At 35.0% G+C, this 26,641-nt stretch overlaps 1 protein-coding gene across 4 annotated transcripts in view; it reads left to right on the top strand.

Annotated features, from left to right (window-relative positions):
• BBS9 (Bardet-Biedl syndrome 9) overlaps nucleotides 1-26,641 on the top strand; it is a 493,002-nt gene that overhangs the window by 75,626 nt on the left and 390,735 nt on the right. The gene's annotated exons all lie outside the window — the stretch shown is intronic.

The following is a 26,641-nucleotide window of genomic DNA, read 5'->3' as shown; positions in this document are numbered from 1 at the left end:
CAAATGCAAGAGAGTGAAGGTATACTGCTATCCTTGACAGTTAAAGGGAGATACTTCTGATTGTTTTTATTAATTTGGATTAAAAAAGTGTAATTGCCAGGTAAATAGATTTGTACCAGGTTTCATGAGCTGTGTAGACCTTTTCCAATAAATATACTATATTTTTGAACAGCAGCAGTGTAATTGGATCTCTCCTCAGTTTATGATAATCTGTAGTCATTATCCAAGATCCTTCTGGCTCTTTCACAGGTCAAAGTTGATATCGAATGAGGGTGCATTTTTGCATTTTTCAAGTGTTTGATAGTGTCACTAGTCTCTGCAGTTCTCTTAGTGATGGGTATTGATTTAGCATGCTGTTTTGGTCGGATTTGGGATTCCATTTAGCCCTTTTTATCATAATAGCCTGCACAGTGACCTTTATTAGACAAGAAGCTAATATAGGGATTCTTCCAGGTAACGAATATGTCTGTTCCCACAGTGCATTCAACAAGTGGGAGAATAATGGCAGGATGGGTCTATGCACCCACTGGACTTGTGAGAAAGACCTGAGCCAAGGCTTCACTTATTACTGGCATTCCGTATGCCTCATTTTGACTAGTGGATCAAGTGGCATTTAGCATTCTCAGGGATTAATGAACCCTAGAAAGTTCATGTAATTTCCTTTTTCTTTGTGAAATGTCACCCTGTTAAATAGTCATCATAGAAGCTTTTGGGTTGTCTACCTCTGTCTTGATTTGGGAGTTGAAAGTCTCAATTTTTTTTATTTTGTAAGTGTTTAATCAGAGCAGATAGTCCACTCAGTCGTCTATGTAATGATTATTGTTATCAAAAAATTAAGTCCAGTAGTCACCTATCTCAAAGCTTTGTCCTTCACTGGCACTCCATCCCACATTGCAGCAGTGATAATTTTAATAATTGTGATTTCATTGCATGTCCCATATTTTGTTGTTTCATTTTTTCCTGGCAGGGAAGTCATGTGTGAATTCATCAAATATGTGTGAGCAAACCAGTCCCCAAATCTCTGCAAATCCCCAAGTACTGTATCAGTTAATGACCCGCAGGAAATAGATTCATGGCAGATTATTCAAATGAAGGGATTTTAAAGCAAGGGGTTACTTATAGAAGTGTGGGAATGGTTAAGAGAAGAAACTGTCTTTATAGTTAGCAAAGTAAGTATAAACTATCTAATTTAAGCCATTGTATTTTGGGATATCTTTGTTATAGCAGCTTGGCCATTTCTGTAATAGACATAAAAATTTACATTATTATGACATTGTAGTCGTTACTGGTAGCTAAGACATGATTATATTTCCTTTCTTTTTCTCGGAAGTTAAAAATAAGAAGTAACTTTATCCCTTTACCCAGGTTTGCCTGTTGTTAATATTTTTACCTTATTTGCTTTATGTTTTCTTCTTGTCCCTTGCTCTCACTTGCTCTGTCTCCTTCTCTCCCTCTCGCTCTCTCTCATGTGTATATATGTTTCCCTGAATAGTGTGAAAGTATGTATTTCTCAAGAATAGAAACATATAACCACAGTACAGTTATCAGTTTCACAAAATTACATTGATATAACATTTTAATCTACTGTATCATCCAAATTCTAATTTTGTCAATTGGTCTAGTAATATAATATAATAATGTGCCCTGTAGCACATTATTTCCCATCCCAATGATTACATTTCCATCCCAGCTATTACAGAATCTACTCTGGGGATAGGCATTGCATTAAATTATCATGTCTTTTAGCCTCTTTTAATTTGGAAAATTTCCTCCAATTTTCTTTGTCTTTTATGACATTGACATTTTTGAAGAATATAGTCTCCCATACCATTAAATTTTTTTTTTCTCATTTTGTCTTTTGCTTCCCTGTGATTAGATCAAGATTATACATTGTTGTCCAAAATACTGTCAAGAATAGGTGATATTGCATTCTTCCTATATTATCACATAGAAGCATCCTCATTAATGATTTATTTTGATCTTCTGGTTAAGCTTGTGCCTGAATTGTCCACTGTGTAATTACTAATTACTGGTGTTTTATGCCTTGCAACTAATAAGGAAGTGTAAATATTTTGCTTTTCATCAACATTTCCCCTTGAATTGATAACCCATTAGCAATTTTTGCCTGCAGTAATCTTTACTGTGGTAGTTGCAAAATGATGATTTCCAAATTGGCACTTCCTTCACATTTGCCAGTTGGTTCTCAATATTCTACTGTAAGCAGTAGATATTTCTTCTCCCCATTTATTTGTCTGCTTATTAGTATGGATTCATGAATTTCAGTTTTTTCTATTAGTTTTAATTCAGTACTGAACCTAATAATTTTGATGCTTAAATTGTCCCAGATTTGGCCAGTGGGAGCCTCTTTAAGTTGGCTCCTGTGTCCTTGTGACATGTCTTCTTCTTCTTTTTTTTTTTTTTTTGTTAGCATTTCTTCACTTTCTAGCATAGTAAGATGTTCCAGGCTAATCTGATACCTATCCTGCTGCAGCCATCTAAATAGTATTAGACACCAAGATATACATGCTAGGTGTGATCCTGTTACTATGGTATCTTTACTTCTAGCCCCTTTCAGGGACAATGCTAGAAAATACGTGCATGTATATACACATATACATATGTGTACATACTGTACATAAACATATACATATATGTACATGTGCACATAAATGTGTACACTTATATATGTATAGATATAACTTTTTTTTTTTTTGAGATGGAGTCTTGTGCTGTCATCCAGGCTGGAGTGCAAGGACGCGATCTCCACTCACTGAAACCTTCACCTCCTGGGTTCAAGCGATTCTCCTGCCTCAGCCTCCTGGGTAGCTGGGATTACAGGTGTGTGCCACCATGCCTGGCTAATTTTTTGTATTTTTAGTAGAAATGGGGTTTCACCATGTTGGCCAGGCTGGTCTTGAACTCCTGACCTCAGGTGATCCGCCCGCCTTGGCCTTCCAAAGTGCTGGGATTACAGGCGTGAGCCACCACACCCGGACCATAGATATAACTTAAAAGTCATGCATTCCTACCAGTATATCCATCTTCAGTTCATCCCTACATAATTATTTCTTGCCATTCCCTATTCGGTATTTGTATGTTTCTTCTAAGTGAATATCTGGCACTCAACATCAAGCCACATATTCATTTGCTCATTTCTATAATACATCTAAAGTAGCTGCAGAATTGATTTTGACCATTTCCCTATGATAAACAAATCTCTGTCTCTGTTTTCTTTTTCTAGCAAATTCCTCTAAGTATTCATGTTCCCTGAGGCTGCTACTTCCTGTGCTGCGCACTTTCAAATTCCTTCTCTGTAGCCAGAGCTTTGAACTTGTAGATCCAACCCATGTTGAGAATTTTTTCATTTATTGTTTCACCTTTTCCTTCTGGGGTGATTGGGTCCGTGCCTTCCATAAGTCCTTTCCTTTCTTCTGTTCTTTTTCACAGAATCTTATAAGCCTTTCTTTCCTCACTTTCAATACCTGAAGTTTGTGGTAGTAGCAGTGGGCTGGTGGTAGAAGTGCCATGGAATTTTTTGGTTTTTTCTTCTACATATAGTGAAGGCAGCAATGTTCTTTCTCCTAGTAATGCAGAAGCTATGGATTCAGTGTGGTTTTATGGTTTTTCTAGGAGGGTAGGGGGAAGTAGGTGACCACTATTATTTTCTGAATTCAGGAAAATTCTGGTTTTTAATTTTTAATTTTTGTGGGCACGTAGTAGGGTATATATTTATGGGGTACATGAGATATTTTGATATATGCATACAATGCATAATCACATCAGGGTAAATGGGGTATCCTCACCTCAAGCATTTATCTTTTGTATTACGAACAATCCAATTAGACTCTTTTAGTTATTTAAAAATGTACAATTAAATTATTACTGACTATAGTCATCCTATTATGCTGTCAAATACTAGATCTTATTTATTCTTTCTGTTTTTTTGTACATTTAGCCATTCCTACCTCCCCCATCCCCCAACTACCCTTCTCAGACTTTGGTAATCATCTTTCTTTATCTCCATGAATTTAATTGTTTTAGTTTTTAGCCTCCACAAATAAGTGAGAACATGTGTAGTTTGTCTTTCTGTGACTGGCTTATTTCACCTAACATAATGACCTCCAGTTACATTCATGTTGTTGCAAATGCAGGATCTCATTCTTTTTATGGCTGAATAGTATTCCATTGTATATACGCAACCACATTTTCTTTATCCATTTGTCTGTCGATGGAAGCTTAGGTTGCTTCTAAATCTTGGCTATTGTGAACAGTACTGCAAGAAACATAGGAGTGCAGATATCTCTTCAATATACTGATTTTCATTCTTTTGGGTATATAACTGGGAGTGGGATTGCTGGATCATATGGTGGCTCTATTTTTGATTTTTTGTGGAACTTCCTAACTGTTCTTTATAGTGATTTTGCTAATTATTCCCATCAACAGTGTTAGAAGGTTCACTTTTCTCCACGTGCTTGGCAGCATTTGTCACGGTTCAATGTTGGTAGGTTGTATGTGTCTAGGAATTTATCAATTTCTTCTAGGTTTTAAAATTTATTGGCATGTAGTTGCTCATAGTACCTCCTGATGATCCTTTTAATTTATGCATTGTCTGTTGTAATGTCGCCTTTTTCCTCTCTGATTTTATTTATTTAGGTCTTTTCTCTTTTTTTATTAGTTGGTCTGGCTAAAGGTTTGTCAATTTTATCTTTTTAAAAAACCAACTTTTTGTGTCATTGATCTTTTGTACTGTTTTGTTAATTTTAAATTCATTTATATCTGCTCTAATCTTTATTATTTCTTTTCTTCTACTGATTTTTGGTTTGGTTTGCTCTTGCCTTTCTAGCACTTTAAGATGCATGATTAGGTTGTCTATTTGAAGTTTTTATTCTTTTTTGATATAGGCACTTATAGCTATAAAATTTCCTTTTAGTACGGCTTTCACTGTATTTCATAGGTTTTGCTATATTGTGTTTCCGTTTTCATTTGTTTCAAGAACTTTTTCAATTTCTTTCTTAATTTCTTCAGTGACACACTGATCATTCAGGAGCATATTGTTTAATTTCCATGTATTTGTATAGTTTCCAAAATTCATCTTGTTGTTAATTTCTTGTTTTATTCCATTATGGTCAGAGGGGATACTTGATATTATTTCAAGTTTTTTGAATGTTTTAAGAATCGTTTTGTGACCTAACATAGTGATCTGTTCTTGAGAATGATCCATATGCTAAGGAGAAGAATGTGTATTCTGCAGCCTTTGGATGAAATGTTTTGTAAATATCTCTTAAGTCCATTTGATCTATAGTGTAGATTAAATCCAATATTTCTTGTTGAGTTTTTGTCTAGGAGATCTGTCCAATGCTGAAAGTGGAGTGTTGACACTTCTAGCTGCTATTGTGTTGAGTTATATCTTTTTAGCTCTAGTGATTTTTTTTTTCTTTTTTGAGGCAGAGTCTTGCACTGTCACCCAGGCTGGAGTTTAGTGGCGCAATCTTGGCTCACTGCAACCTCGGCCTCCCGGGTTCAAGCAAATTCTCCTGCCTCAGCCTCCTGAGTGGCTGGGATTACAGGTGTGTGCCACCACGCCCGGCTAATTTTTGTATTTTTAGTAGAGACATGGTTTCACCATGTTGGTCAGGCTGGTCTTGAACTCCTGACCTTGTGATCTACCTGCCTTGGCCTCCCAAAGTGCTGGGATTACAGGTGTGAGCCACCGAGCCTGGCCAGCTCTAGTGATATTTGTTTTATATATCTGGGTGCTCCAGTGTTGAGTGTATAGATCATTATACCCTGTTGCTGGATTGACTCCTGTGTCATTGTAGGATGACCTTCTTTGTCTCTTATTACAGTTTTTGTCTTGAATTCTCTTTTGTTTTATGTAAGTATAGCTACTTCTGCCCTTTTTTTGATTTCCATTTGCATGGAATCTCTTTTTCTATCTCTTTGATTTCATTCTTTGTGTATCTTTTTAGGTGATATGTGTTTCTTGTAGGCAACAGATCATTGTGTCTTGTTTTTTCATGCATTCAGCCACTCTGTTTTAACTGGAGAGTTTAGTCCATTTACATTCAATGTTATTATTGATATGTAAGGACTTACTCCTGCCATTTTGTTAATTTTTTCTGGTTGTTGTGTGGTCTTCTCTTCCTTCTTTTCTTCCTTCCTGTCTTCCTTTTAATGAAGGTGACTTTCTCTAGTGGTATGTTTTACTTTCTTGCTTTTTATTTTTTGTGTATCTCTTTTATGTTTTCAATTTGAAGTTCCTGTGAGGCTTGCAAAGACTGTCTTATTACCCATTATTTTAAATTGATGACAGTATAACCCTGATTGCATGAACAAAAAACAAATATGCAAAAAGAAAACTCTACACTTTAACTTCATTCCCCTGCTTTTTTTTTTGTTTATTTTTTATTGTTATCTCCCCCTGCTTTTTAACTTTTGTTGTTTCTCTTTATGTCTTATTGTACTGTCTGTGTCTTGAAAATTTTTTGTAGTTATTATTTTTGATTGGTTCATCATTTAGTCTTTCTACTTAAGGTAAGAGTGGTTTACCCACCACAATTATGGTTTTATAATATTTCTGTGTCCTTACTATTGCCAGTGTGTTTTGTACCTTCAGATGGTTTATTCTTGCTCATTAACATCCTTTTCTTCCAGATTGAAGAACTCCTTTAGCATTTCTTGTAGGACAGTTCTGGTGTTGAGGAGATCTCTCATCTTTTGTTTCTCCTTCATGCTTAAAGGATATTTTTGCCAGACATACTATTGAAGGGTAAGGGTTTTTGTCTCCTTCAACACTTTAAATATTTTATGCTACTCTTCCCTGGCTTGTAAGGTTTCCACTGTAAAGTCTGTTGCCAGATGTATTAGAGCTCCACTGTATATTATTTGTTTCTTTTATTTTGCTGCTTTTATGATTCTTTCTGTATCGTTAACCTTCAGGAGTTTGATTATTAGATGCCTTGAGGAAGTCTTAATTAGGTTAAATCAGCTTGGTGTTCTATAACCTTCTTATACTGAAATGTTGGTATATTTCTCCAGGTTTGGGAAGTTCTCTGTTATTATCTCTTTGCATAACGTTTCTAAAACCCCTCTCTACCTCCTTGTCAAGGCAAATACCTCTTAGATTTGCCCCTTTGAGGCTTTTTTTAGATCTTGTAGGCATGCTTCATTTTATTATTTTGTTTCCTTTGATCGTGTATTTTCAAATAGGCTGTCTTCAAGCTCATGAATTCTTTCTTCCGTTTGATCAATTCTACTATTAAGAGACTCAGATGCACTCTTTAGTATGTCAGTTGCATTTTTCAACTCCAGAATTTCTGCTTGATTCTTTTTAATTATGTCAATCTCTTTGTTACATTTATCTGATAGGATTCTGAATTCCTTCTCTGTATTATCTTGAATTTCTTTAAATTTCCTCAATGCATCTGTTTTGAATTCTCTGTCTCTGTTTCTCTGGGATTGGTATTGGTGCCTTATTTAGTTTGTTTGGTGAGATCTTGTTTTCCTGGATGGTCTTAATGCTTGTAGGTGTTTGTCAGTGTCTGGGCATTGAAGAGTTAGGTATTTATTGTAGTCTTTGCAGTCTGGGCTTGTTTGTGCCTGTCCTTGAGAAGGCTTTCAGGTATTCAAAGGGACTTCAGCCCCGAGCATAATATCTCTGTGGTTTCTGCAGTCTGGTAGAGGTACGGCCTTAGTAGCCTTCAATAAGATCTGGAGGAATTCTCTGGAATACCAGGCAGAGACTCATATTCTTTTCCCTTACTTTCTCTCAATTGAACGTAGTCTGTCTCTCTCTGTGCTGAGCCACCTGGAATTAGGCATTTGGTGATACAAGCAGTCCTGTGGCCACCAACACTGGGACTGTATTGGGTCAGACCTTATTCTTCACGGAGATAGAAAAAACAAAATTTATATGGAACTACAAAAGACTCCAAATAGCCAAAGCAATCGCTAATAAAAAGAATACAGCTGGGCCGGGTGCGGTTGCTCACACCTGAATTCCATTACTTTGGGAGCCTGAGGTGGGCAGATCACGAGGTCAGGAGATTGATGCCATCCTGGTTAACATGATGAAACTCCGTCTCTACTAAAAATACAAAAAATTAGCTGGGTGTGGTGGGGGGTGCCTGTAGTTCCAGCTACTCGGGAGGCTGAGGCAGGGGAATGGTGTGAACCCACGAGGCAGAGCTTGCAGTGAGCCGAGATCGCACCACTGCACTCCAGCCTGTGCAACAGAGCGAGACTCGGTCTCAAAAAAAAAAAAAAAAAAAAGAAAAAAAAAAACACAGCTGGAGGATTCACACTACTTGACTTCAAAATATATGACAAAGCTATAGTATGCAAATCAGCATGGTACTGGCATAAAAAACAGACACATATACCAGTGGAACAGAGTATAGAAACCAAGATATAAATCTGTATGTTTACAACTCATTGTTGACAAAGATGCCAAGAATATACAATGAGGAAACAGTCTCTTCAATAAATGGTACTGGGAAAATTGAGTAACAGTATGTAGAAGAATGAAACTAGACTCCTGTCTCTCACAATATACAATATTCAAATCAAAATGGATTAAGAACTTAATTAAGACTTGAAAATAGATTAAGACCTGAAACTGTGAAACTACTAAAAGAAAACACTGGAGACAACATTTTGGGAGATGGGTCTGGGCAGAAATGCACACACACACATAGACACACACAGACACACACACACACAAGAATATTATTCAGTCATAAAAATGAAATCCTGTCATTTGCAGCTATTTGAATGGAACTGGGAGTCCTTGTTTTAAGTGAAATAAGCCAAGCACTGAAGGACAAATGTTACATATTCTCCCTTACATGTGGGAGCTAAAAAAGTAGCTCTCATGATGACAGAGAAGCTGAAAGAGGAGAAGCTCTAGAATAATTTTATGATTAGATTAAACATGTAAAAATATAAGTCTAAGATTTTTTTTACTTAGATTTTTACTCTGTCACTTTTCCTGAATTTTCTTTTATCTTACAAATATCATGTTTAGGAAACTAACCTAAAAGGGAAGTTTGAATGCTGATTCTTGCATTCAGCAGGGAAAGGGTTGTTACTGCCATCTGTAGTTCATTGTTACTAGTTTCCTTATGCTTGGCCATTTGAGGATCAAAGGCTTTGTTTAATGACCTTGAACTCTGATCCCTTACAAGGCAATGCATACTTCTGACACTAGGCCACTGGGCTTTCAGTGTTCTTGTTAAATATACAATGTCATAATGTACACACTGTTCTTTTGGCTAGTGTAATGACATTTATACTTCTGCTTTTAATAAGACTAACTCCCTCCTAAACGCTGCCTTTAAAAATAGAATGGTTCTTCCATTAGTAGCAGAAATGCTTTACTCATGGTTGACACACAATTTTTTTGTTCCCAAACCTAGGCCTCAGTCCTATCCTTCAAAAAAAGAAACCGAACTTTACGTTTTCTGTTTGCCAAGGAAAGGGATTAGTGTGTCTGCACAAAGAAAAGTAATTCTTTTCCATACAAAAAAGGATAGGTACTATATTCCAATCAAGGTAACAAACCAGTGGGCTAAAAAAGAATTGCCTTTTAATCGTGAAAACATTTCTTGATCTTTTAAAAAAGAGATCTACGGGAAGTATAAAGGTAATCAGGTAATAAACTCATTGAAAATCAGTTATAGTATTAACAAAAGTTTACAGTGGTTGGCTTTGTCACATAGTCATAGTTTGTGGGAGAATCTTGACCTTATTTGATGGGGTAAATACTTGTGTTTTCTTAGCCTGTTGATATGGTATGAAGGAAAGAGTCTCTTGGATGGGCCAAATTGCCTTTTAAAAAATTCATTGTTGTGTAAAATTGGGATTGCCTTAAAAAAAAAGTTAACCAGCCAGGTGTGGTGGCTCATGCCTGTAATCCCAATACTTTGGGAGGCCGAGGGGGGTGGATCACGAGGTCAGGAGTTTGAGACTGGCCTGGGCAACATGGTTAAACTCATCTCTACTAAAAAAACAAAAACAAAAACAAAAAAAAAAAAAAAAGAAGGCTGGGGGTGGTGACGCTCACCGTAATCCCAGCTACTCAGGAGGCTGAGGCAGGAGAATCATTTGAACTCGGGAGGCGGAGGTGGCAGTGAGCTGAGATTGCACCATTGCACTTCAGCCTGGGCAACAGAGCGAGACTTCATCTCCAAAAAAAAAAAAAAATTATCCAACTAAAAATACAACCCATAGAAGAGCAAGGAATATATTTGGTGAAATTTGACACTTCTTTCTTATTGAAGTCTATGTTTTTAAATATATTTAAATATATTTAAATAAATGTATTTATTGAAATTTCTTATAAGAAAATTATATGAAATTTTCTCATATGTTGATGTGTTTTTGGTATTTTTTGGTTTTGCTAAACATTGTGTATTATTAATCATTTGCTATAGCATAATTTAAGATTATTTGCAATTTCTAATTTTTATTAACACTAAAGTGTTTTTGACATTCAGCATTTCTGCTCACATGAGTCATTATTATATCTACGAAGTGTGTTGAGCTTAAAGCAACTTTGAAAACAGAAGAAATGACTAACATTAAACATGTTTAGCTCCTCAAACACTACCTGCTGATTACTTAAATTTTATGTGGACTCCATATAATGGTCATAATACAAATGCATTTCAATATTTTGATACAGAATAATGTTTATAATTCTCAGCATGCACATGTATTGTAACCATGCTGAGATAATAGTGGTGTTCAAACAACAGTAGCTAGTCTGATGTTTAAAAGAAACACTTGCTAGCTGAAGGACATTCCTCTTGAGGCATGGACTGGAAACCATGTTGAGTATGCTGAGTAATTCCATCTGACCTGCAGAAAATGACTAGGGGTTACATTTTCACTTTGCACATATGTCACTGACCAAGCCAACTGGCTGGAGTAAGCTTTTTGAAATGGACATTTCTGGCTGAGTTTTTGGAAGATTGCATTTTTAAAAATGGAGCATTAAAAAAACCATTACTCATTGGTTGTACATTAAATGCAAATGGCCAAAGGAAATAAACTGAAGTATAAAAAGGTCATAGGATGAAAACATTAAATTTCATATACAATTTTAATTTGTAGTAGGTTTAAAAATAATTGTGCTTAATATAGAGCCAACCTCCCTAAAAAAAGCAAAATATTTAGAATTAGACATTATGGAGAAGGATACATTGGTACAGATTAATAAAGATTTGACATTTTTCCTTTTATAAGTGTTTAATTACAACTGTATATAGATTACATACTTACTGAGTGAATATTTAGAACATTTATGTGAATAATTGTACTTTTGTCCTTTAGGCAATACATTCTGGGCTGGAAAAGAATCTCAAATTCAGGGAAAAATTTCTGAGTTTGAGTCCTTGCTTTGCCATTTACTGAGTTTGTTGGTATAAGGTCCATAGTCTTAGCCTTGGATTTCCCTGAAAATGTGGTTGTATATTTGCCTGACCCTGTCATTGTCAGTAATGAACTGTTGTTTAAAAGTGGCTTAAGTTCCTGGTAAGAAAGCCATTTTTGTAAATTTAGGGTATTATTTTTATAGTGTGCAGTAACTGAACTGGCCAAGCCAGAACTTATGAACCACATGTGGCATTGGGAGATGGGCGAGTATTCAGAAGTAGTTACAGAAGACTTTTATTTAGTTAGGATTTACCATGGGCTTCTTCTGTGAAGAAGAAGGTGAGTTACAAGATAAATACATGCTAGTGTGCTAGCCCAAAGGAAGGAAAGAAACCAATATAAGAAACCAACATTAATTAAATGTCAATTTCTGTCACACATTGTGTTGGTGTTTGACACATCTTATGTAATCAACTGTTATCAGTTGAAGATTTCACCCATTTTATGAGTGTTTACCATGTGCCAGGCATTTTGCTTAGAGTCTTATAATTGTAGTTTATTTTGCAGATGAGGAAACTATTCACAATTTATATTGCCTCACAGTTGGGAACAACTCTTCATGGGAAATGATGAGGAGAGTTTGAAGGTTAAATATCATGGCATAGTTAAAAGAAAGGGGGGGCATATTTCCATGTTGAGGGATGGTCAGAGCAAATGCCGCTGATTCTTTTTGACTTTGACGCCTTGTTGCCAAATGAGAGAAACTCTCTGAGATTGCGATGTTGAGGTTATTTCCAGTTGACCTGAACCTGGGATTTGCTTTGATGTTTGCTGTGTCCTATTGTGCTCAGACTGTCTTCGTCATTGTGGTGATTGTTATATGTATAAAACTACTTTGTACATAATGCGTCCATAAACATAAAGGCTAAATTTAAGCAGTTTCGAGCATGCTTATGTTTATGAAATATGAAGATAATTCATTTTCTGGCATACATGCTGTGATTTTAGTAGTAAAAAAATGAGTTCTATGTGATACATTCCTTTATACCTATATTATTTGCCTATTGTACATTATCCAATTCATGTGTTTACTTATTTACATTTATTCTTATACAGACTAGTACCCAACAAATACTGGTGCCCTTTTTAATTCTCACATTTACATGGAATAATAATAACAAAAATGAAACACTCTGAGCCCAGCTTTTAAATACAAGTTTAAAATTTCAGTTGGCTGAGGATAAGGAGAAAGAAATCATGTTATTATGGTTTTAATTTATACTAAGAAATTTGTTTTACAACTACAAAATTAAAGGCATGTACCTTCTCTAAAGTGTAAGGGAAAAATCTAAAGCATTTCTTAGAAGTTTAGCAGTGCTTTTTTGCACATGCAGTTTCTCCTGCCTAGATTGCCTTTACCGACTGATGTCTTATCAACTGTGGCCAAAGCCTATTCTGAGGCCCAGGTCTGCTGGTGTCACTTTCTCTGTGAAGCCCTGCTGTGTTGGTTGTTTCTGCTTGTTTATACCTAATTTGTTCATACCTTACCTTTAATTATTGCATGTATTATGTAATGCTTTATTTCAGTATTTCTTGACTGCAGTATTTATTTCTTGAGATCAGAGATCGTATTTTATTCATGTTTTTAATCCCCAGTACATAGTCCACTCTGTTCCAGTCTGTTCCAGACATAGAGCAAGTAGTCAATATCTGGAATAAATGAATGTGCTGATCATATTTTGATTTAAAAAAGTTGTGTATGAGACTGAAATCATCAAGTACTGTGAACTCCATGGAAAAAGTATTTAAAGAGAGTTCAATTCAGAATTAAAATATCTATCTTTGATTATTTTATTCTAACAAGAAAAAAAATGAGGGAAAACTGCTTTCTACTATGGGAGGTTATATCCTTGATTAGAACAATTCCCTTGCTTTTAAGTTACTCCTTTTGTTGCTAGGCAGAAATTATAAAGTGTTGTAATTCTGGAATAAATCTAGAGTACTTCAGGCAATTCATGTAACTGAAGATAAAGGTCTTATATTGTTCATATACTAGAGTGAATTTTTAATTGCTTGTAAACTCTTTAAACAGTTTTCACAGTCCTACAAGCCCTGCCAGAGTTGCTATTCTTCATTGAAGTATGTGGAAAGTTTGAATTTGGAAATGTGTTCGTGTTTACATTTTTAAAAAGTATTTCATATCAAAAATATGATTACTGAGTTTGTTGGTATAAGGTCCATAGTCTTAGCCATATATATATATACACACACACACATATATGATATGAAATACTTTTGGTTAAAGACCAAATGCAGTATAAGAATTTTAATCCTAAAAGGAAAATACTGTTGTATGTACACACAGTGAAATGAGGGGGTCTTTGTAAATTAAAGGAAGCCAATGTATAATTAGCAATAGCAGATACAATGATGTGTTTGAATATTTTTTCTCTTCTTGTTTATTAGCATGAACTCTATGAAACTTTTAAATTTCATATAGTGTGTGTGTATCTACCTAAGAAGTCAAAGTCTCAAGCATGTGACTGTTGATAGAAATGATAGATATTATATGGGGTTATACCTTTTTCAATTTTTTCATCTCTTATAACTAAGATATCAAATTGATTTTTTGGTTGGTTTAAGAGAAAAGTTTGAGGAATAGTCCCTAAGCTAGCAGAATGCATGGAATGGGTGACATTTTGTTTATCCTATGAGCAAAAGGGTAAGGGTCATTGGCCCTGATTTCCTGTGGTTTTCAGCAGGGAATTCTAATAACATAGAAAATGAAGGAAGGAGATGCTTCATCACCATTCCTACCATTATTGCCTTAATTTGAGCCTTCTCTATTTTTCATGTGCATTACTGAAAGAGCATTCCTACCGGTCTGTATGCCTCATATCTTGTTCCAGATCTCCCCCAGTTTCTTCTCCTTCCATTCTCCATTTTTGTGCTTTAGAGTAATATTTTCAAATCACATATCTGATCTTGTCTTTGTCCTGCTTGAAATGTTTTGTGGCACCAGGTACCTCTCGCCTGTAATTCCAGCACTTTGGGAGGCTGAGGTGGGTGGTCACTTTAGGCCAGGAGTTTGAGACCAGCCTGCCCAAATTGGTTAAACCCCCATCTCTACTAAAAATAAAAATAAAAAAATGTTAGCAGCGCGTAGTGGTGCATGCCTGTGGTCCCAGCTACTTAGGAGGTTGAGATGAAAGAATCACTTGAGTCTGTGAGGCGGAGGTACTCCACTGTACTCCTGCCTGGGCAACAGAGCAAGACCCTGTCTCAAAAAAAAAAAAAAAAAAAAGAAATTCAAAATTCCTAGTAGCTCCCATCACTTGTAAGAAGAATAACAGGGTTTATATAAGGTTCTGGCCCTGCTAAGCCCCCTGATCTGATCTTACTTTAGGTCCCAACTTAATACAATACATTAAAAAATTAATTTTTAAATTTTATATTTTTAATTTTATATTTTTTATTATAGTCAATATTTCTACCCCAAATTAATTTTTTAATTGAGAAATAAAACTTTTATGTATTTATGATGCATACCATGATGTATTGACATATGCATACACTGTGGTATGATTAATGCAAGCTAATTAACATATTTATCATCTTACATCCTTATCACTCTTTTGTGATGAGTACATTTAAAATAGACTCTGTTTGTAATTTTCAAGTATATGGCACACTATTATTAACTATTGTCACCATGCTGTACAGTATACCTTCAGAACTTATTCCTCCTAACTGGAACCTCAAAACAATAGTTGTTGTCTAACAACAACTTTCTCACTCTTCTGCCTATGCACAACACACTTTTCTTCAGTTTTTCATTTGGCCAACTACTGCTCCTTTAGGATTGAATTCATGCTTCACTTTTTGGGGGAGAGGGCCTTGAAACCAATTACACCTACCTTCCTCTCACCCGTAAAACTTAGGAATGTCTTTTATGTGAAACTATAATACTCTGTATGTGCTTCTAAGCACTTACTATACTCTCTTACACTTTAAAAATTTGTCTTTTTTTTTCACTAGATTATGAGTTACTTGAGATCAAAGAAGACTTCTTTTATTTCTTCATCTGTGCCTGATAGAACTTCTGTTTGTTGAATGAATAGAATCCTAAAAGCTCAAGGGGCTGTGGGTCTATTTTACAGATAGCTTCTGGTCCAAGGCTAGGGCCTTGTAGTAATCACTGCTAATTTGATTTTCTAATCTCTTACTTTATAGTTGGTAAATGTTTGCTCTTATCGGTTAACATAGATTTAAAGTTGACTGAGCATATTTAAAATTACTTTTTTCCATCTTCCATGGTGTTTCCTTAAATGGGTCTCAGGGTGTTTAAATACAGTAAATATAATATTTACTTTTTGAATAGAAATTTTGTGATTAGTCAGATTTGTATTTTTAAAATTCTGATATGAAATCTTTATTATTTATAATACTAATAGCTACATTCATTGGACATATTTGATGAATGACTGTGCTAGATTATTTGTGTATGCTCTCTTATTTATTCGCCAAAACAATGTTGTCAAGTCAGTGTAATTAGCCTCATTTTGCAGATAAGGAAACTGATGCTTATGGAAGTTAAATTGCTTACTTGGGTTTACACAGTTACTAAGTACAGAGCTGAAATTTGGACCTGGTGGATCTGACCCTGTAGACTGAATTCTTAACTATTCTGTGTTTGTCTGTTGTGTTTATGACAGTAATTGCAAATAATGATTTGAAAGCAGTAACTTCATTTCAGGCTTTCAAAAGCGTTCTTACAGCAAACATTTCAGTTAGGCTTCCCTTGAGAGTACAGTGGCAAAATAATGTGTTAGTAACACCAAATTTTTCTGACTTAAAGAAACATGTTAATAGATTAACAGTAGGTTCTCTCTCTTTTTTCCTTCTCCCCATCAATCTTCTCCGTAACATGTTTGTCAAATAGGTTAGATTGTTTGTCCTGTTAACTTCCCACAGTCTGGGTTTTGTTCATTGCATTCCCACAGTGTCTTGTAAATGTGTTCCTCTGTCCATATTTACTGTAAATTTGTAGTTAGATGTAGAGGACTGGTCAGGTTCAGGTTTGATTTTTTTTGACAGTACAACTTTACAGCTAGTGTTTCATTCTGTGAGGAGGCACATGATCCCTGGTTGTCTCTCTTTTTGAAGCATCAGTAGCCATTGATGATCTAGGCAGTGCTAGAGAGCTACTGATTTATTAGGGATTAAAATGGTTATATTATGATTTTTGTTATGTATTAACTGAAATACATTTAAAAGAAGAAATCTCCCTTTATCAGCTATTAGGTTACCCAGTGATATATTCATAGGAGAAAGGCAGAATAAATGCTTTGTTGTTTCCCTGTTTTCAAAATTCAGGGTTGGGTCTCTAGCATCCTTTGAAGATGAAAAATTAGTAGTTATTGTTTTCATATTATAATAAATAAATGGATTTAAATATGTGATGCATTTCAATTTATTGCTCTTATTGTTATTATTTGTTTATATTTATTTTTTGAGGCAAGTTCACACTCTTGCCCAGGCGGCTTGAATACAGTGGCATAATCACAGCTCACTGTGGCCTTGACCTCCTGGGCTCTAGTGATCCTCCCGCCTCAGCCTCCCAAGTAGTTGGGACCACTGGTGCCTGCCACTATGCCTGACTTATTTTTTGAAATAATTTTTCGTAGAGATAGTGTCTTGCTATGTTGACCAGCCTGGTCTTGAACTCCTGGCCTCAAGCAGTCCTTCTACCTTGGCCTCCCAAAGTGCTGGGATTACAGATGTGTGCCACTGCACTCATCTGAAGTTATTATTTTTGTTAATGTCAATATTGTACAATCTTTAGCCAAGGGAGCTTTTCCCAGTTGGTTCATCAACCCTTTTGACATAGCTTCAGTAGTGTTTGTTAGCTTTCTTGCTTTGTATTATGAGATGTTCCTGCCTCATCTTTTATATTTCCTCTCCCAGAACTGGAATCAGCCATTTCCTTAAGAAGATTGGTTCTTTTTTTTTTTTTTTGGGGGGGGAGGGAAATGGCATTTGAAGATCACAGTGTGGGTGCCAGTGGTGTTCACTACTCCTGGCTGGTTATTGCTTCTGCACTGTTTTGGCGGATAGAGTTAGGAAATATATGTACTTAGTATTTAAAGGTAAAGTATATTATGGGTTCGTATTGATATTCCTGATTATGATGTAAAACTACTGACATTTTACTTATCCTCATTAATTTTACATACATATAGGTACAGATGTGTGTACACATGCACACATTCGTATATATATTTGCTGGAAGATGTTTTTAGGTAAGCACCTTTGGTGGTTTTGTCTTCCAACATAGCCAAAGGTGTACAGCACACTCCCTTTAGTAATAATGGCTTGGTGGCAATGATTCTCATTCTGAAGGGAAAAAAGAGAATGGAGGGGTAACCTATAGATTCTCACTGGGGAGTGATTGTCAGTGCGGTTTGAAAAGTGATCCTTACTCTTTCCCCTTGATAATTTGTGACCCAGAAGAGGAAAATTTCTCCTCTCTACAGTGGAGTTTTTTTTTGGGGGAGAATTTTGTCTATTAACATTGGAGATGATTTTAAATGGCTTTTTGATCATTAGATGATAATCTGCTTTAGAGTTTAAACAAATACACAGGTCTACTTTTGTTACACATTCTTGTGACTTTATATCTTATAGGTCCTTTATTGATAAGTGTTAGATAAGTGCTGCTGCATAAGCTGTTAGATAAGTGCTACTTTCAATACTATGTAGAACAAAGAAAAGGATATAAAATATGGCTAGAATGAATACTCAAAAGAATTAAAAATTATGATCCAGCGATTCCACTCTGTGTGTATACCCAAAAGAAGTAAAAGCAGGGATTAGGAAAGATATTTTTACATCCTTGTTCATAGCAGCATTATTTACAATAGCCAAAAGGTGGAAGCAATCCAAATGTTCAATAGATAAGTAGATAAACAAAATATGGTATATATGTACAATGGAACATTATTTGACCACAAAAAAATGGAGTTCTGATATATGCCACAACATGGATGAACCTTGGAGATATTATGTTAAGTGAAATAAGCCAGTCACAAAAAAGACAATTATTATATGATTCTTTTTACATGAGGTTCTTAGAGTAGTCAGATTTGTAGAGACCCAAAATTAAATGGTGGTTTCTAGGGGCTTGGGAAAGGGGAATGGGTAGTAGTATTTCATAGATACAAACTTTTACTTAGGAAAGATGAAAAAGTTATGGAGGTGGATGGTAGTAGATTGCACAATGCACTTATGAATGTACCTAATGCCACAGAACTGTACATTCTAATATGGGTAAAATGGTGTATTTTACCACAATTTTTAAAAACCACATAGCACCAAAAAAGAGTGAATGAGTAAATTTCAAAAAGCTATGTCAAGAATGATAATATAGTATGTAATTTGTTTAGGGACCTTACAGCCATTTTTTTTTGAAACACAGTTTCACTCTGTCGCCCAGACTGGAGTTCAGTAGTGCGATCTCAGCTCACTGCAACCTCCGCCTCCTGGGTTCAAGTGATTCTTGTGCCTCAGTCTCCTGAGTAGATGGGATTACAGGCACATGCCACCAGGCCTGGCTAATTTTTGTATTTTTAGTAGAGATGGGGTTTCACCATGTTGGCCAGGCTGGTCTCAAACTCCTGACCTCAAGTGATCCCCTGCCTTGACCCTCCAAAGTGCTGAGATTACAGGCGTGAGCCACTGCACCTGGCCTAATCTTTTTTAAGAAATTAAAAAAAAAATTAATAGTTTTTTGGGAATGGGTGGTTTTTGGTTACATAGATAAATTCTTTAGTGGCAATTTCTGGGATTTTGGGGCACCTGTCAACTGAGCAGTATACATTGTACTCAATATGTGGTCTTTTATCCCTTACCACACTCCCAACCTTCCCTCCAGCCCCACAGTCCTTTATATCATTCCTATGCTTTTGCATCCTCATAACTTAGCTCCCACTTATGAGTGAGAACATACAATATTTGGTTTTCTATTTCAGAGTTACTTCACTTAGAATAATGGCCTCCAGCTCCATCCAAGTTGCTGCAAAAGACATTATTTTGTTCTTTTTATGGATCAGTAGTATTCCATGGTGTATATATACCATATTTTCTTTATCTACATGTTGGTTGATGGGTACTTAGGTTGATTCCATATCTTTGCAATTGTGAATTGTGTTGCTGATATAAACACACATGTTTATAAACATGTGTACATGTGTCTTTTTCATGTAATGACTTCTTTTCCTTTGGGGAGATACCCAGTAGTGGGATTACTGGATTGAATGGTAGTTCTACTTTTAGTTCTTTAAGGAATTTCCATACTGTTTTCCATAGTGGTTGTACTAATTACATTCTCAGCAGCATGTAAAAGTGTTCCTTTTTCACCACATCTATGCCAATATCTATTATTTTTTGGCTTTTTAATTATGGTCATTCTTGTAGAAGTAAGGTGCTATATCTCATTGTGGTTTTAATTTGCATTTCCCTGATAATCAGTGATGTTGAGCATTTTTTCACGTTTGTTGACTGTTTGTATATCCTCTTTTGAGAATTGTCTATTCATGTCGTTTGCCCCTTAAATCCTTCAATCTTTGTTTAGTTGAAGCAATTAAAAATAAAGTAAATATTAATTTGAAATAAAAATCCTTAACAGCTAGATTATATTTTCTTTTATTCAAATTCAGAAACCTTTTCATTTTCTTTCTTCCAGAAGATATAGTCACGAAAGGAAGAGGAAGAACTTTCTCTCTACAGTTGACCATTGAACAGTGTGGGGATTAGGGATGCTGACCCCTCCATTAAGTCAAATATCCATGTGTAACTTTTGACTCTCCCCAGACTTAACTATTGTTAGCCTAATGTTGCCTTACTGATAACATAAACAGTTGATTAACACGTATTTTCTATGTTATATGAGTTTTACATGGTATTCTTACAGTAAAGTCAGCTATAGTAAAAAAAGTTATTAAGAAAATCATAAGGAAGGGAAAATATATTTACAGTTTATTGCGTCTAAGTGGGTTATTATACAGGCATTCATCTTTGTCATCTTCACATTGAGTAGGCTGAGGAGGAGGAGAAAGAGGAGGTGACCCCTCTTCAGGTAACCCCAATTTTGCTGTCTCAGGGGTGGCAGAGGCGGAAGAAACTCCACGTATTAAGTGGACCCGCACAGTTCAAACAGTTGTTGTTCAAGGTCAACTGTATTTTTAGATCTCCTGACATGAAGTTATACTTTAATTTGTTTTTGAGATGTGCAGAGGGAAATGAGAACAGAGAATTAAAATTGAGGATGAAGACTTAGGCTTTATTTATTTTAACTTTCAAAAGTAAATTTTATTGTGTATATTTAAGGTATACAACATGATTTGTGAGTTACATATAGGTATTAAAAAGATTACTATAGTGAAACAAATTAACATATCCATCATCTTACTTAGTTACCCATTTTTCTTTCATTTCTGTGGCAAGAGCAGCTAAAATCTACTCATTTAGCATAAATCCCAAATGCAATATAATTTTATTATCTGTAGTCTTCATGTTGTACATTAGTGCTCTAGACCTGTTCATTGTACATATCTGCTACTTTTTATACTCTGACTTCATATCCTTGTATACTTGCTTTGTGTATTCAGTCTCCCCATTTTCTCCCCCTGTCCCTGGTAACCACTGTTTTGTTCTATGTATTTGAGTTTTGTTTTGTTTTGCTCTTTTTTTACATTCTTCATATACGTGAGAACATGCAATATGTTGTTTTCTGTGTCTGGCTTATTTCCTTTTGCATAGTATCCTCCATTTTCATCCATGTTGTGGCAAATGGCAAGATCCCATTCTTTCTTAGAATAAAAATTTTTATAATAACATAATAATAATATTCCATTATAACTATATACCACAGTTTCTTTATCCATTGTCCATTGATGCACACTTATGTTGTTTCCGTATCATGGCTATTGTGAATAATGCCACAATAAACATGGTAGTGCAAATGTCTTTGTGAGATACTGATTTCATTTCATTTGGGTATAAACCCAGAAAAGGGATTTCTGGGTCTTGCGATCTTTCTATTTTTAAGTTTTTTGGAAACCTCCATCCTATTTTCCATAATGGTTATACCGATTTACATTCCCACCAACAGTATACAAGAGTTCCCCTTTCTCTACACCACTGCCAACATTTGTTATTTTTTGCCTTTTTGATAATAGCCATCTAATGGGTGTGAGGAACTATCTCACAGTGGTTTTGATTTGCAGTTCCCTGATGATTAATGATGTTGAGCACCTTTTCATATACCTCCTGGCCATTTGTATGTCTTCTTTGGAGAAATGTCTATTTATGTCTTTTGCCCATTTAAAAATCAGATTGTTTTGCTACTATTGAATTGTGTAAGTTCTTCATAAATTTTGGATATTCACTCCTTGTGAGATATATGGTTTGTAAATATTTTTCTCAGCCTGTAGGCTAACATTTCATTGATTGTTTCCTTTGCTGTATAGAAGCTTTTTAGTTTGACTGTAGTCTCATTTATTTATTTTTGCTTTTGTGGCCTGCTCTTTTGGTGTGATATCCAAAAAATCATTGCCAAGGCCAATGTCCAGGAGCTTTCCCACTATGTTCTCTTAGAGAGGTTTTATAGTTCCTGGTCTTATATTTAGGTCTTTTATCCATTAAATTAAAAAAAAATTTTCAATAACTTTAGAGGTATAAGTGGTTTTTGCTTACATGGATGAATTGTATAGCGAGTAGTGAAGTTTAGGATTTTAGTGTACCCATTACCCGAAGAGTGCACATTGAACCCAACAGGTAATTTTTCATCCTTCACCTCCCTGTCGCCCTGCCTGCTTTGGAGTCTGCAATGTCCAGTATACCACTCTGTATACCTTTGTGTACCTGTGGGTTAACTCCCACTTTTAAGTGAGAACTTGTGGTATTTGGTTTTCTGTTCCTGAGTTACTTCACTAAGGATAATGGCCTCCATTTCCATTGAAGTTGCTGCAAAAGACATTATTTTGTTCTTTTTTGTGACTGAATAGTATTCTATGATGTATATATACTACATTTTCTTTATCCACTCATTAATTGATGGGCACTTAGGTTGATTCCATATCTTTACAACTGTGAATTATGTTGCAATAAACATATGGATGCAGGTGTGTTTTTTATGTAATGACTTCTTTTCCTTTGGGTAGATACCCAGGATAGTGGGATTGCTGGGTCTTATGGTATATCTGCTGTTAGTTCTTTGAGAAATCTCTGCATTGTTTTCCATAGAAGTTGTACTGATTTATATTCCCACCAGCAGTGTACAAGTGTTCCCTTTTCACCACATCTGTGCCAATATCTATTCTTTTATCCATTTTGGGTTGATTTTTGTATATGGTGTAAGATGAATCCAATTTCCTTCCTTAGCATGTGGGAATTCTGTATTTCTATGACCCTTTTTTTTGAGATAGGGTCTCACTATGTAGCCCAGGTTGGCCATGAACTCCTGAGGTCATGTGATCCTCCTTCCTCGGCCTCCTGAGTAGCTGGGACTACAGGCATGTGCCACTGTGCCTGGCTCCATCACCAGTTGTTGAAGAGACTGTCCTTTATTTACTCATTGTATCCTCTTGGTGCCCTTAGTTGACTGTGTTAGTTTGGGTTTATTTCTTAGCCCTTTATTCTGTTCCTCTGGCCTATGTGTCTTTCTCTCTGTCTCTTTTTTTTTTTTTTTTGCCAGGACCGTATTGTTTTGATTGCTGTGGGTTTGTAATATAATTTTAAGTGAAAGTTGGTGCCTCCAACTTTGTTTTTCATTCTCAGATTTTTTTTTTTTTTAGCTATTTGGTTTCATATAAACTTTTATGGTTGCATATAAACTTTGGGATGTTTTTCCTTTTTCTGTGAAGAGTATCATTTGGATTTTGGACCCTTTATTTTTAAAACTATTTTAAAGAAGTAGGTAATTTAGATGCTTAGTGTATCCTTCAAAAGAAATAGACAGGAATGACTCTTTGAATTAGAATTATCTTTGTTTTCAGGGTTTGATTTATAATTGAAACATAAGAGGTTCTTTCTCTACATCAGGGTTTTACTACCATGGCACTATTGACATTTTTGTCTAGGTAATTCTCTGTTGTGGAGGATTTCCTGTGTGCCCTTATAGGATATATAGAAGCATCACTGGTCTCTACCCACTAGATGCCAGTAGACCCCTCTGCTCCCCCATCCAGTGTGACAACCACTGGGGAACAAAATCACCCTCACTGCTCAACATTATAGGATTAATATTAACAAAAATTAGGGACTGCTTTGCAAGTATAACTTATACTCCTCTTTTCTTCTCTTGTTACAACTGTTAGATCAGAATTAGAATTTAATATATGTCCCTTTTGAACAAACCCTGAGAAGTCGTAAATTAATGGATTAGTTCTTTAGTACTATTACACATTTTATTTTGAGGAAGTGACTATTATAGCAATACCAATCTTTCTGATTTAGATATCATATTCAGATATTTAAATTCTTCCTTTAAAGTTATTTCATTTTAAAAATTATACAGGTAATATATTAATAATTTTAAGAAAACGTGGAAAAATACAGAAACTTATTAAGAAGAAAATTAAAATCACCTTTAATACTAAAGTTTAGATATAAATAGAAATACATATACTTTTAAGTCAAGTACTGATGAAAACTGTAGTGTGGTTTTGGTGAAAACTTAGAGACTTTGTAGATTTTAATTGAATCCTCCCTTCCTGGGTTAAAATGGTGAACTATGATTTTAAACAGTTCTTCATTTTTTAAGAAAATAAAGATGCTAGAGCTCACCATTATTTTTACTTCCCTTAGATTTATCTGAATTGTATAAATAATTGTGATAACATGTACCAAGGGTATCTGTGAGATAAAAAGGGTTGTTTATGAATGAATTATCCGTTTGTGAGATTAATACTAACTTCCTCATATGTGTGTAACTTCTTACATAACACATTAAACCTTTCAACTGTTCATGTGTAATATATGGCCTAGGTGTATATATTTATATATGTGTGTGTATATATCTATATGTATGTGTATCTGTTTCTAATTTTATAAACAATAAAATCTAGGTTTGAACAGAAGCCATAGTCTTGGCTATATAATTGAAACAACATGTGTTTTGGTGTAGGCAAATTTAAGGAAAGTCGTAACTCTCAAACAATTCGTCTGTTTAGAAAATGGTTTCAGGACTTTATATGTTAAACCCATAATTCTATTACAATTATTGAGTTTTGTAACAAGAAGCATTTGTTCCTTGACTTAAGCCTTTCGCAGATTTTAACAATTAGAAATTTCTCAGAATGATGCATGCTATCTGTTGAAGAAATGGAAGGGGCATTGAGAAATGAGCCATTTCTGGAAAGCTGAAGTAATCTTGAAGGTTAAATCTGAATCTTGGCACTCATGGTTTGGATGGCTATTGATGATGTGAAAGTGTTAATTTATTTTTGTTTTATTTTCTCTTTTTGTTTTGTTTTCATTTTCTCTTAGAATGTACCACTGCAATTTTGACTGATTTCAAGGAGTTAATAAAATGTTACTAGGTCACAAAAAGTTTTTTTTATAAATTACAAATAATCTGTCTAGTATCATTTTACCTAGAAGAGGGAAGCTTTTCATTATTAACTTTTTGCTGAGTTTATTTTTGGAGTCATTAGAGGTTTATTGACAAATGGCTGATTTTATTTTATGTGATACTTATTAAAGGATATGAACTTTCCATAAGGAGGAAGGACATCATATTTCATACACTACGTTTTCTGTCATATCACGCATTTTTTTCTTATAAAAGCTACTGGTATCATATAACTGGCATCCCCAGATAAGAAGACAGTAATCAGCTGTTCAGCTATCATAGATGAAGAGTGTATTTGATTTAAGAAGGAAAAAACAAGACAACTGCTGATGCTGTATCTTTTTGTTGTGTTAAAGATGTCTTTTAATAAAGGCTCTTAACTTTGAAATTTCTATTTCTTTCCAAAAGCTAAGAAAAACAAACCTTTTTTTGACTGCAGGTTATATGACTGGGACTGTGCCAGGTGCCTGCACGTGCTTCCATTTACAGTAGTCCCCTCATATCCACAGTTTTACTTTCCGTGGTTTTAGTTACCCGAGGTCAGCTGTAGTCCAGAAATATTAAATTAAAAAATCCAGAAATAAACAATTCATAAGTTTTAAATTGCTCTTCATTCTGACTGATGTCTGTCCCATCCAGGATCTGAACCATCTTTTTGTCCCACATACCCACCCTGTAGACACTAATCTCCTGTTTGTCACTTAGTAGCCTTCTCAGTGATCACAGAGACTGTGGTGGTGATCACAGTGTTTGTGTTCAGATAATCCTAATTTTACTGAATAATGGTCCCAAAATGCAAGAGTACTGTGTCTAATTTATAAATTATGCTTTATCATATGTACGTGTGTATATGTAGGAAAAAACATAGTGTGTATAGGGTTTGGTACTAAGGTTTCAGGCATCCACTGGGGGTCTTGGAATGTATTCTCTGTGGATACGGGAGACTGCTATAATTTTTTCCCCCCAGCTATTGAGGTATAGTTGACAATTAAAGATTGTATATTTTTAAGGTTTACAACTTGATGATTTGATATATGCATGCATTATAAAATATTCACCACAATCAAGCCAATTAACATTTCCATCACCTCATATAGTTAGCATTTATTCCTTCCCTTCTATTTTCGTCAGAGTATTTAAGATTTACCCTCTTAGCAACTATATACAATACAATATTTTTAACTATATTCACATTGTTTTACATTAGATCTTCAGAAGCTATTCATCTTGCATAGCTGAAGCTTGGTCCCCCTTGAAATCTATCATCTATCATATATAGATATCTATCTAGATATTTATCATCTATCTTATTACCTATCTCCATTCCTCCATCTATCCACACACACACATACATTAATATACATGTACATATATGTATATGTGTGTATATATGAGTATATACAAACACAAGTAAAAACATTTGAAAATTTTAAGGTTTGAATGGCATAATGGCAGTCTCAAGGGAATAGAGAAAAAGTTCTTGGGAAATACTGATTTTTTTCAACATTCATTGTTTCATCATAGAAATTTGTTTGAATGGAAGATAGTAAAAGTAGTGATTTTATAATATAATCATTTTTTCTCCTTTAATTTGGCATTGATTATATATTTAATATGTGACAAGTATATTTT

The sequence above is a fragment of the Macaca mulatta genome, chromosome 3 (genome assembly GCF_049350105.2).
Source record: "Macaca mulatta isolate MMU2019108-1 chromosome 3, T2T-MMU8v2.0, whole genome shotgun sequence".
NCBI classification, from domain to species: domain Eukaryota; kingdom Metazoa; phylum Chordata; class Mammalia; order Primates; family Cercopithecidae; genus Macaca; species Macaca mulatta.
The sequence above is the reverse complement of the archived record's forward strand: the minus strand, read 5'-3'. Positions and strand labels throughout refer to the sequence as shown.